The 11,649-nt window shown below is 45.3% G+C and overlaps 1 pseudogene; it reads right to left on the bottom strand.

The window, feature by feature from the left end:
• Positions 1 to 2,289: 2,289 nt before the first annotated feature.
• On the bottom strand, positions 2,290 to 11,320 carry LOC115644966 (annotated as a pseudogene).
• Positions 11,321 to 11,649: the final 329 nt, after the last annotated feature.

Below are 11,649 nucleotides of genomic sequence, written 5' to 3'. Positions count from 1 at the left end.
TCAAAGCCAGGTCCAAGGCTGAAAGTCACGCCTGCAATTGATGGGTGATCAATCTAAACCCAGAGGCGGCGTGACACAGCAAGACCTATAGACTTTGAATCCAAACTAAAAGCCTATAAAAAAGAAGGGTGAGATGAGAGACTCTGGGTAACATTCTGCTGCCAACATGGAAGAACATCGGTGCCTGCCCAACAGAGATCCAGCTCAGCCTTGTGCCCACCTTTCCTGGCCAGTTAGCTGCCACAAGCTACGAACCCAAGCTGCAAAATCAAGCCATGAACTTAAGCTATCTTCAGGACTGGTAACTATGCAGCAGCTGCAGAACACCTGATGAATGTGGGTGTGTGTGTGTGTGTATAGGTATTAGGTATAATGTGTGTGTATAAGAATTAAGATATTAGTTATTAGTCATAAATTGTAACCATAATAAATGTGGCATCTTTGCCTTGTCCCCTTTAATAAGATCCTGCTGGTTTTTACTGGTCTAATATAATTGGTATAACAGAGATTCCTTCCCTTTATAACTCGCATATCCTCCGCCATTCCCAAGTCAGGGGTTGTATATACTGACCCAATAGCATATCTTGAAAACTAGAGCCAATCAACAGTTTTAAGCATCATTTTTGTTCTCAGTGACCCTGAATTAGTAAAGTTTGACTACATTTATTTCAGAAGCATTTTGGCTGTAGAGCAGTGTTATACAAACAAACAGTAGAAAATCGGGGACCATAAAGATAAAGAAATGAGGATTTCATAACCACAACTATTGATAAGCGATTTCTTGCCAGACAGAATGCTATTAGACTAAGTTTTCTTTAGCTATGTTAAGATCTGTTTCTTTATCTGATGATGCTATTAGGATAGGATCTCCTTCTTACCAGCCTGATATTACATTGTTTTAATTTGATTTAGATGGAATGTGAGGATGTGACTTCCTGCTTCTTAGCTAATCATGGCTGCTCTCCTAATATGGCTGCAGAAAAAGGCCTTAGGCCTTACAATATGGCTACAGGAAAAGGACTTATCCTTACACCTGAACTGATCCCTGCAGGACCCCACTCAATATGTCCTTCCAGCTTGACTGAACCACCGATAACTATTCCCTGGGAATGGTTTTACAATCAGTTATACACCCACCTTATAGTAGCTCCATCTAGGTCAGGGGTTCTAGCAACAAATTCTTTGGTGGCCTCAGAGTGCAGCCACCAACTCTTGCTGGTGGCCGTACCGATGCTTTTTCCTACAATTATTTATTTTTCCTGAAGTTAATAAAGTAATATGCACCTATATACATCCAAATCATTGTAATTTATTTATGTAAGTTTTGGGTTGTTTTTTTTCAGACTCAATAATAAAAATGTATGGTTAGCCCTATTGTTTATTGGTCTTGGGTGCAGATGTGGTCACACCATCTCAAAAAAGATATGTTGGACTTAGAAAAGGTTCAGAAAAGGGCAACAAAAATGATTAGGGATATGGAATGGTTGCCGTATGAGGAGAGATTAGTAAGACTGGGACTTTTCATCTTGGAAAAAAGACGATTAAGGGGGGGATATGATAGAGGTCCATAAAATCATGACTGGTGTGGAGAAAGTAAATAAGGAAGTGTTATTTACTCATCATAATACAAGAACTAGCAGGCCACCAAATAAATTAATAGGCAGCAGGTTTAAAACAAACAAAAGGAAATATTTTTTCACACAATGCACAGTCAGCCTGTGGAACTCCTTTCCAGAGGATGTTGTGAAGGCCAAGACTATAACAGGTTTCAAAAAAAGAGCTAGATACATTCATGGAGGTTAGGTCCATCAATGGCTATTAGCCAGGATGGGCAGGGATGGTGTCCCTAAGCTCTGTTTGCCATTTGATGATTACTTGTTCTGTTCATTCCCTCTGGGGCACCTGGTATTGACCCTGTTGGAAAACAGGATATTGGGCTAGATGGACCTTTTGTCTGACCCAGTATGGCTGTTCTTATGACCTAACAGAATAGAAGCACAAATAAGGTGTTTGCACATTCTTGTCTTTTTAATGATTGTTTCTTTTATGTTTTTGGTAAAAGTGGTTATCTGTACAACAATTCTGAAGTAAATTTAAAAATGCTTTGACACAATAGAAGTCCAAATAATCATGAAAAAAACATATCTGCAAATTGTTCCAATTTTTTTATTTCAGAAACAGACAAAATCAATCCAATCCAGTAATAATAATAATCCTTTTATTTTGTGTTAGAAATACAGTGTGATAATAAAAGTTCTGGGTTTTACCGCATCCATTGTGTGGATCAGATTACTTGCAAAATCTTGGCAGCTTTTTGAAAGGAAAGTCTGCAGGGTCTCCTGTGAAATTAGAAGAGAAGCTTCGAGGTTGGCATCAGTGAGGTGGTTTCGGTACTTGTTTTTCAGGATATGAAGGGCACTTAATACCCTCTCTCTCACACAGTAGTAGAAAACGGACAAGAAAAGTAAAACAACTTTAGCTAGGGACTTGTAAGTGTCCTCAAACAGGTACACGTTACTCCGGAACTCCTGTACTGTAACAGCAGGCTGGCAGAAGTATGTTTTCATTCTTTAATTTATGCTGATAATGTGCAATGATTAACTTGAGATTCCTTAAATCCAAAGTGTCAAAGGAAGCTAATCTGTTGCGGTTTTGTAATCTATTTATTAAAAGAGCTTAAATGAAAGTATTTTTGCCTGGTTGGGAAAGCTCCCTTTGCAGGACCAGTGCCTACAGAAGTGTTTAGAGGAGAGGAGAAGGGCTGGGGTTGGGATATAGCTGGTTGCCAAGGTGTAATGGGGCAGGGGAAGGGCAGGGGTGGAGTCTGGCCGGCGACAGGGGTGGCACGAGCACCCACCGGCAACAGGAGAAGTTGGCATCTATGGGCTGAATCATGCATGCTGATGGAACTGTTGAGCAGGCATTGGAGGGATTAGAGAGCATAGGTCTGTTGCAATGGACAGCAAGCTTACTGGAACAGCAGGAGAAACCTTCCTCTGCAATAATCCTATCAGCTCAAGGGTTGCAGTATTAATAACTCGTAATTGCCATTGTTGCTTTGATTGCCAACATATCATTTTGAAGATCCTTTATAGCTCTTCAAGTGAGCTATTATCTTTGCTTGGGAGAATTGCTAGACGATCATGGGACATTTGTAACAGATCTGAGGTCTTTACCTCCATCAGGCCCATCTCATAACTTGGATTGTCTGCAGCAGTCTGAGCTGCCTCTATTGCAGAGGTAGGCAACCTATGGTACGCGTGCCAAAGGCAGCACGTGAGCTGATTTTCAGTGGCACTCACACTGCCCGGGTCCTGGCCACCGGTCCGGGGGGGGGCTCTGCATTTTAACTTAATTTTAAATGAAGCTTCTTAAACATTTTAAAAACCGTATTTACTTTACATACAACAATAGTTTAGTTATATATTATAGACTTCTAGAAAGAGACCTTCTAAAAATGTTAAAATATATTACCGGCATGTGAAACCTTAAATTACAGTGAATAAATGAAGACTCGGCACACCACTTCTGAAAGGTTGCAGACCTCCACTGTTTCTGGATCCAGATTCTCCAATAGCTCGTCCATGGTGTGACCTGCTAGCTCGTCCGTCAGTCAGTGCATTTGTGCCATCTGTAGTCTTGCTGCTTCCTGTTCCGATTGTCTCCTCTGAGTACCCTCCTGTATGGATGCTTGTGATGCATGTTGTGACTTTGGAGCCTTTGCTAATTGTAGTGCACCTTGTTGTATGCTTGCCATGATTCAGCCTACGAAGTAGTTTGACCAAATGCTTGAAACTCGTGTTCTCTAGCTCAATGTCCATCTGTGACGGGGAGGACTGGCCCCACACTGGAAGTGAGAGGGTTAACCCTTTCCTGCTGGTAGAAGAAGCCATGCCCCCGAGGCTCTGCTGGGCTTGCTCCAACTGGGAGTCAAGTATAAAAGCCTGCTCAGTCAGGGCTGGCGGCTGAGGAAGGAGAATGCCGAGCGGAGGCTTCAGCCCAGGAGCAGTTGCGACCCTTATTGGAGAAAGCTGAGGAGCCCGGCGGGACCGTAGGCAGGCAGCTGTTGGAACCCCAGGGAGCACCAGGTGCTGAAGACCCTGATGCCACAGGGACTTCTACGTTTGGAGAACTGGTAGGAAGTGACCCAGGGAAGGGAGTGGTATATCCCACCACTTTGAGGGCAGTGTGCTGCGGTACGATTCCCCGCTGACCAATGGCAGATCACACCGTCACTCACAGGGCCCTGGGTTGGAGCCCGGTGAAGGTGGGTGGGCCCGGGCTCCCCTACTGGGGGTCTCTCACCTCCCCTCCCCTTTTTTTTTTTTGGTGACGACATAGTTCACCGACCCCTCTTTTACCTCAAGGAGATAGATGAACTCCGGCCGCTGGGCCACACTATCCTATGAGGGGAAGAGAGTTTAGAGAGACTCTGGCCATTGGGCCACGCTGCTTTAGGAGTGCACTATAGGGACTCCGGCTGCTAGGCCATGCTATCCCACAGGGGAAAAGGATTTAGAGGGACTCTGGCCATTGGGCCATACAGCCCCTTGAGTACCAGGGAGGTAGTAGAACCGACGTAGACGTAGGGAGGCAGGATTAACCTCGCCCCCCTTGAATCAAATGGGTTGACGAGGTACAAAACCCACCACACCATCTAACACATCTAACATACTTTTTAAATGTTTGTTTGTAGCTAACAAAGCTGAACCAGAATTGCTGAATGGGTCAGTCACAAAGGTGTACTGATGGAAAAAGTTTCTCTCACTGAAACGATTTTCAAGATCTTCCTGCTGCACATTGTCATCTTGACAGCTGAGAAACTGACTAGATCGTAAAAAAACTGAAAAGTCCTGTTCCTCTTGTAGGTGCTGGACTATGTCAGTGATTGTCATTCTAAATGTATTAATTATTTCAATGGTATCAAATATTGTTAGCCGAGGTTTCTGAAGCTTTAGGTGCAAGGAAGCAAGCTTTGGTAAAAACGCTTTCAAAAGAGCAGGCAACCATATATTTCTGGATCTTGTAGTTTTTGGAACAGTTCCTGTGAAACTTTATTCAGAACCTCAACAAGCTCTTTCCAGAGCTCAAACAGCCTTTGTACATTGTCATTAAAACTAAGGCAGTGGACTGGTTTGTAATTGAGCAGCACCTTTGTGTCTCACAGACCACTTCACACAGAGTTGTAAATTTCCCTTTATTGACACTGCTGGTGTTGACAGCATTGATGCACTTTTTCACTATGGATTTAACCTCATCCATACTTTTCATTGAAGCTTTGCTGGCAATTACTTCTTGGTGGGCAAAACAGTGAACCAAAAAAAGTTTGAGTGCACCTTTCTTGGAAGCAGTTCAGCACTCCTACTCATGCACTTTGCATGGCTTCTGCCCCATCAGCTGTCAAACTGCAGACTGTCAAAGCTAACATGGCACTCCTGCATTCTCCCCTGAACAAATTCAAAAATGTATTTGCCAATAGGCCTACCTCTAAGGCTCACCTGACATAAAACACCTTCAGAAAAACAATGGCAATCACAGTCCAAAAAGCGAATGCATATGATTACCTTGGGATGTATTGTGACATCAAGGCTCTCATCCAAGCACAGACTGTAGAAAGGGCTTGCTGTGACTTTTTTCCAGCATTTCATTTTGTAAAAAATTTGCCAGATCTCTCGGTGGTCCTCTGTAATGTGTCATTGCTCAGTAGTATCTCTCTGAAAAGCTTACTTTCTGGTTCTACAGCCACAACAATTTTTTTCAGTTCTCCATCGCTGAATGGTTTCCTTGCTTGCCCCCAAAATAGTGCAACTTTTAAAGTAGCCACTTGAATCTGATCCTCTTTATTGAAAAAATCTTTGAGCTTCCACTGTTATCTTTCAAACTTGGCTTTTGCATCATGTAATAGCTTGCATCTCTGAAACTCAATGTGGTAATTCTTTTCAAGTACCCCTGCATAAGTGCTATAGTGATGTTGCATTGCATAAATTTTGATTTGATGAATTTCTCTCTTACAAACAGTGCACACTGCAACTTGCTCAGAAGAGGAATCAGACGGCCTCAGAAACACAAGAAACTACATTTTCCACTGGTCTTGAAATGTTCATTTTTCTTCCTTCCATGTTCTGCTTTTTTTAGCAGGAGGTGGCTCCTGTGGGACCATCTCTGTGTCACATTCATGGGCACTGATTATTTGAAATACTTTCTGATATCCATTTGTGTCTTTAATTCTTTTGCTTTCTGCCACAAACAATCTCAGCCTGCTCAAACACCACACAGTGATTTTGCCGACAAGGTTGACCAATAGCTGCTTACAGAGCTACAGTAGTGAGAGATGTAAAAACACAGTGTGAAAATGCTTTGTGATTTGAAAGAAAACCACATCTATGTAATTCAGCTCTGCCTGCACTGTAGCAATATTTAGAAGAGAATGAGTCTGCATTATAATTTATGGTTTTTACAAGGCAACTTTAAAACTTTACAGCTCAGCGATTGTTGGGGTGCTTCGGTCTGGTGCATAGGAGTATTTTGGCTTCTATATTTGGGGGACAGGGGTATGTGGATTTAACCAAGACTGAGCAGGGCCTTATGAGTCAGCAATGTGGACAACTGCCCATGGTGCCATGGGAGGGGGAGCACCAGGGACAAGAAGCAAGGAGTGGAGCAGGCCTTCGGTACGAGGCTGGGGAAGGGAGATTGAGACAATGAGGGGGAAGCTGCAGGGCCCATGAGTGGTGAGTGGGGAGCTTGGGAGGCAGCAGGAACTAGGGGCAATGGAGGCAGTGCTTAATTTGTAATGAAGGAGGTGTCAGAGCTCAAGCTGGGTGGCTGCTGGCAGGCACCCAGCTCTGAAGGCAGGGTGGCATTGGGGTGCTAACTTTGCTGTGGAAAGTGATATTTGTATCTTTTTAAATACCACTTTTCACAGCAAATCCTGGCAAATTGAGACCTGGATGGAGGGGTGGGAGATGAGGCACCAGGACCAGGGGCAATGGATGGAGGGGGCACCACGGCCACATGGTTGTGGCTGATGGGCAGCGCCCTGGGTCAGCACCTGCAGGATTCCACAGTTGGCACCCGCTGGTTGTGGGAGGAGTGCGTCGGGCTCTGGCCAGCCCAGGGGTCCTCTGCGCAGGTGTGTGTGTGTGTGTGTGTGTGTGTCAGGGGTGGGAGGGTCTCGGGGCTTTGGCTGGCTGGGGCTTCTCCAGCCAAGGGGGGGGGCACTCAGGGGTTCTCCAGGCAGAGGTCTTGTGGCTCCAGCCACAGAGGTGTCAGGGAGTTTTGGGGCTCTGTCTGCCAGGAGGGGGGCGCAAGGGGTGGAGTCAGAAGCTAGACTTCCCTAAGGGAGGGCTCCACCTCCCAGCCATGCACCTGCATCTTCACCCCTGCCACCCACCGCTGGCTTGCTGCACCCGCGGCTCACCTCCTCACCCCCCTGCCACAGACACCCCCCTGACCCGCCATGAGAAACCCTGCTTGCTGCTGGCTCACTGCTTACCTTTTCACTCCACTACTCACAGCCAGACCCCTCCGCCCGCTCACCTCCTCACTCTGCTGCTGGTTCACTTCTCACCTCCTTATTCCCCTACCAGGCCCCCACCCCGACCACTCGCCTCGCCCCTCGCCTCCCCCCATCTGCCACTCGCCTCCTCAATCCCCCCCACCTCCTCACCGTACTCCTTCAGCATTGTGTGTCCCATCTGTGTCTCCAGAGAGGTGGCGCATGAAGGAGTGACAGGGACAGGGAGGAAGGGAAGGGGCTGATGCTTCCCCTCCAACCACTTCCCAGGAAGCTGCCGTGGTGGCCGCAGGTGGCCACAGTGGCTGCATTTGAGAAACAGTGATCTGTGTTGTATTTCCTTAGTTTATTTATGAGAAGGTCATGTAGCATATACAGCTTTTGATCCTGTCCCACATCTACCACTTCCCACCTATCCACAAGGCTTGTTAGTCTGTCAAAGAAAGCTATAAGGTTGGTTTGACATGGTTTATTCTTGACAAATCCATGGTGACTGATTTATCACCTAGTTGTTTGCAAAAGATTGCTTAATTATTTGCTCCATCTTGGGCAAGGGGAAATAATATACAGAAAGACAACTCCTAATTATTGAAAACAGGGCCTGTATTATTATTTTATTATCATAGTGCTAATCTGCTGTCCCAAAACAGATTTAGCTCTCCTATTAATCAATATGTTTTCCTAAGATGTAGGTCTCCGGAGTGGCTATGGAAATACATGGAGCACATGGATACAGTCTTCTGACAAATGATTGACACAAAGACAATATTCTTTCCAAAACAAGGCACTTCTTTATTGGTGCAAATAATAATTCCTAACACAATAATCTAGAATACAAATCCCTTATAACAAGTTAAAGAGCATTCCAAACTGCAATAACATACAGTTGAAATGATTCCAAGAGTGGTTGCTCCCTGTCTCAGATGACCAGTCTGTCACAGACTGCTGACAGCTATTTCTAAACACTTTAAATCTTTTACATTTCTTTCACTATTAAAACACATACATACATCCTTATTAATCCACATGTACACACACTAGCACTATACTGTACTATATTATGCTACACTATAATTATTACTGAAAAGCTTATTCCACTGACCAAAACTTCTGCTGCAGATTTTTTCCATTGCTGCTGCTTCCACTACTTTCTCCGTTTTTTCTCTGCTCTGCTCCGTATTTCTCTACCATGTCTGTGCCCCTTTTTCACAGTTTGCTTTCCCCTCTGCTTCTAATAACCCTGTCAGAACTGTTTGCTGCCCACTGGCACACTGATTTTTATAGTGTCGTATTAGAACTTTCTAGATACTTTTGCTAATATCTTTGTCAGATATTTACTGCACATGCTCAGTACCAACATTCCAGGCACTCTCACTCCCAGTTCTATTTTTAGTCTGCTGCTGTTGTTTACTTCAGAGTTATGATCTGCTGACCTTTCATCTACTTCAGTTGTTTACGTCAGCTGACCTTTCCCCTACTTTGGTTCTCAGCTGACTTGTCCCCTACTTTTGAAATATCATGTGACCTGTAGCTTCAATGGTGGAGAGACTCTTGCTTATTCAAAACAGAGGTCAGGAATGCCAGATGGAGTCTCAGGAATATCTCTGGTATCAAATCATGGCACAATGAGATCCTGGTCCAAGTGTCTATCTTGTGACTACTCTTCTCCAGGAAAAGTTTTGTATGTTTTCATAAATTGGCTTGTTCTTGATGGAGATTTTTTTTTACATATCTTCAAAGTCAGGATGATCTATGGAGAAAGGGCACCAATTCTGACATTATAGGAAGTGGGTTTTGAGTCTCAAAAATTATAAATGTCCAAAGGCTGGAGACTGCATATAAATATGTTACTAAATAATTGCAATATTCATAGCTCTGAATGAGCTAGCTGAATAGCTGTATTCATAGCTCTTCTTTACAATAGCATGTCAGATTGCAGGGGTGAATTTGCCTTTCAACAACCTCAAAAAGTCATAGATGAAGATTGCAGAGCAAGATGAGGTGAAATAGGTCACAGCAATGGGAAAGTACGTTAGATGTCTCTTGTCTGATGCATCAAAAGTGTGAAAAAGATTTTCCATCACATATCTTTGTTACAACTGATTCTACTGCGTATGGGCATAACGTGCACAATTGCTTCACTTTTTGTTTTTTTTCTTTGCAGTTTTGCCATCTGGAAAGATCTTTGTAGAGCTTGTTTCTACAATCCTAAAATAAAAATAGTAAAGTTTAACAGCATGCATGCTTTGACATTATGGTATATACTCTGATTCAGAAAAGAGAGTATATTAAACTTTTGTGCCTCATACAGGATAACTTTGCAATAACCTTTAACACTAACTTGCCAAAGTTTGCAGGCAAAACTGATAGTGTTGTATGCTTAATCATGCTATGGTAAATTGCAATATAATTTTGTACACTCTAGTATACTAATTTGCCCTCCCCCCCACAACTTAGAAGTTCAGAAACAGCTAATGAATAGTGTTCATTAAAGTCAAAGCAACTAACTGGTCATCTCTGCTAATACAACTATCAACCAAAAACCAAACCTGGTTACTAAATTTCCGTAACTGTTACTAACCTTCTGTAACTTCGAGATGTGTTGCTCATGTCCACTGTGTGTTACGTGTGCATGTGCACAGTTGCTGGAGGTTTTCCTCTTAGTGGTATTTGTAGGACCGGTCCTAGTGCCCCCTGGAGCTCTGTGCACAAGCACCGGTATAATGAGTGCTTCAGGCTGCACCCTCTCAGTTCCTACTTGCGGTTAACTGTAAATATATAGTGATGTAGGTATTGAGATTTAAAACAAGCCCCTTTGACACAGAAGAGCAGACCTGCCCTCTGCCATGTCTGTCACCGATGGACTGGTGTACAGGTCTCCCTCCCTCTTCCCTATGTGTAGTGCAAATAATAAAAACTGGCAATAGGTAAAGGTAAAAACAATAGGTAAGTGTATTGGGGGTATAAATTTGCAAGTCAGAGAAGGGGTGTAGGCGTGTGCTGTTGGGGTCGCCCCTCTCTGGGATGGCTGGGAGCCATGCCGCCTCACTACACAAGTCCGTGAGTCGGCGAATTAGCCTGGTGGGGCAGGAAACAGTCAAGGGCTCAGGCCTTCCGGCAGGGGCTGAGCAAACAGTTCAGTAACAAGCCCAGGCCCTCAGTCAGGGCGGGCAACAAACAAATAGTTCAGGGCTCAGAACCTCAGGCAGGGGCCACCTCATAAGGCCCCAGACCTCGTGAGGGGATTCATGAGTCAGTCTGGGTGGCCTCCCCCCTTCTCTCTGCGTTAGGGTGCTCCTACCCTGGTGGGGCTGCTCGTACAGTCAGACACACTGGTGTTTCAGCGGCTAGAAAATCCATCAGAGTGATGACAGCGGCTAGCATCGCAGGCCTATGGTGGAGAACCCAGGCCCTTCCTCACAGCGGGAGTACGTGAATGAATTGCTCCAGCACGATTTGTTCGGTGAGCTCCTCCAGGGATCGTCTCTCGGGCTGCAGCCACCGCTTGCATGCCTCCCTTAGCTCCTGAGCTACCAGCCGGGACTGGGCACCTGTAGGGTAGGCCAGGCTCCAGAACTGCTGCTGGAAGATTTCTGGGCTCACATCCAGGGCATCTAAAATTGCCACCTTTACCTGACTATAGTCCCGTGCCGCGTCTGTGGACAAGCCCCGATAGACAGTTTGGCCGGTCCCGGTCAGGTACGGGGACAGGAGGGTAGCCCATTGGTCTGGGGCCCAGCCAGCAACTGCCGCCACCCATTCAAACGTCACCAGAAAGGCCTCTGGGTCGTCATTGGGGCTCATCTTTCTCAACCGAATGGGCGGGGCACTGCTGGGTGGTCCCTGGGGGCCCACAGGCTGGGGCTCCGCGAGATGGGGCAGCAGTGTTGCCAACTGCTGCAGGCATTGTTGCTGGTGGTCCTGGTTCTGGTATCCCAGTTCCAGAATCAGCTGCTGCTGTTGTGTCCTGAGCTGCTGGACCAGTTGCTGCTGCTGGAGCTGTGTGGTGGCCTGCTGCTGCTGCTCTTGGCTCTCTGCCAAAATTTTAATAAGCTTATCCATGTCTGTGGTTGCCTCGGATACATCTCCTCAGATCCCTCCTCATGGAGATCGGGTTCCTGGACAAGATCCCC

The sequence above is a fragment of the Gopherus evgoodei genome, chromosome 2 (assembly GCF_007399415.2).
Source record: "Gopherus evgoodei ecotype Sinaloan lineage chromosome 2, rGopEvg1_v1.p, whole genome shotgun sequence".
In the NCBI taxonomy this organism is placed as follows: Eukaryota; Metazoa; Chordata; order Testudines; family Testudinidae; genus Gopherus; species Gopherus evgoodei.
The sequence above is the reverse complement of the archived record's forward strand: the minus strand, read 5'-3'. Positions and strand labels throughout refer to the sequence as shown.